Genomic DNA, 1,854 nt, shown 5'->3' on the forward strand with positions numbered 1-1,854 from the left:
ACCATTCTACCAACAGTTGTGTTGTTTTCAGGGACGTGATACAAGAAGGGATAACGGCAGGAAGGTTGAAACTGGCAGAAAAACCACCATCGGTCACAACGGATCCTTTTCCTCAACCTCAAGTCAATATGGTCAACTTAAATTGGCCAGAACAGAGGAAAACCGAGCCAATCACAGATGCTGGTTGCAGCAGAGGCAGAAGAATCATATGGGAGACCAGTCAAATACCAAGAGCGACCATCTCGGCTGGGGTAGTGCTCTGCAGTAGGTGCAAATGTGAAACAGAGCTAGAGGTGGTTCTAGACAGACAAAATCAGCCCACACCTAGTGTCTTTGACAGGATTGGAACCTCATCCCGAGACAAAACAAGGCAGAAGAGCTGTCTTAGGCCTACACAATACAGCGAGAGGAGGATGGAGCAACCCAGAAAGGAAATACCAGTCAAGACACCCGGAAACGAAAGACCCTTGGCAACGATCATAGAAGGGAGATGGTATTCTGTAGGAAGAAGCGGTAGACCGACTCTGGAGCTAACCAGAACTCAGAAAAGGAGAATCCACAGGCAATACTGCACATATCTTAAGAGCCAAGATGATACGCAGGTACGTTCACAATCCAGTTCTGCCAGGAAAGGAAAAAATCCTGAAACACTTCCCCAGACAGAACAGAAAGCTTGCCAGTCAAGGGAATTGCTGAAAACAGAACCGCCAGCCAGGTCTCCTATCCATGTAGCCTCGTCATCCAACAATCGTCCTGACACCACGCAGACACCAGACAAATCCGGGTCTACCCCGTTACAAGGAGAAGACGACTACGCTGAGGAATATGAAGAAGAGCAATTGGACTATGAACCTTCTGCAGATGATCAGAATGAGCCCCTCGAAGTAGCAGAGCAGGATGACTGGACGGAAGAATACGGGGAAGAATTAATGGAATTTGGTGAAGAATTGGACCCAGAAACGGAAGCTTTTGGCGCAGAATTAGAAGACCTCCTACAGGGTGATCTGGGAATTAATATGGTATTCATCCTACCAGGTAAATTCAGGGCTGCCGAGGGACAAGAAAGCACTCTGGAAGGAGATGTTTTCTCTCAAGAAAGCTTTGAATGTAGATTGGCAGAAGCAGAGGAGCTGCCAGAACCACAAGCAGACAACCCCAGGACAGGCGGAACAGCCAATAAACCAGCTTCAGAGCAACTTTGTTTCTCCAAGCCAACCAGAGAAATGGCAAATCACCTCAGGCCTTTGTTTATAACGGCAAATCTTGGGGGTATTCCTATTTCCAAGATCATGGTAGATGGAGGTGCAGCCATTAATCTATTACCCCACAGAATGCTGACCAAGTTGGGCAGAACAGAGAAAGATTTGATTCCAACACGATTGACCGTCATCAACTTCGCTGGGGGCATCACAAAAATACATGGCATCTTAAACGTTGATGTCATAGTCGGAAGCAAAGAGTTGAAAATAGCTTTCTTTGTGATAGACACTACTTCCACCACCTACAATGCACTACTTGGCAGGGATTGGATTCACCAGAACCTTTGTATTCCTTCCACCCTCCACCAGCAGTTAGCACTATGGAATGAAGAAGGCTGCATGGAGATTATAGAGGCCGATCCACGGCCATTCCTGCCCTCTGCCATGTGCTTTGAAGCAAGGTATTATCATGATGACCTCGGTCCTTTCACTTTCCTTGGAGTCAATCAGAACGGCCGCCCCCATGGTGTCACGGCCCAAAGACTCATTGAAGAAGGTTTAGCCAGTTCTCTAGAGGACTGGAATAGACCTTTTTGTGCTGAACTTCCAGAACTCTGATGTTTAGTCCCAATCAACTGGACAAGGATCGAGCTGC

This window comes from Prunus persica, chromosome G3 (assembly GCF_000346465.2).
Source record: "Prunus persica cultivar Lovell chromosome G3, Prunus_persica_NCBIv2, whole genome shotgun sequence".
NCBI lineage: Eukaryota > Viridiplantae > Streptophyta > Magnoliopsida > Rosales > Rosaceae > Prunus > Prunus persica.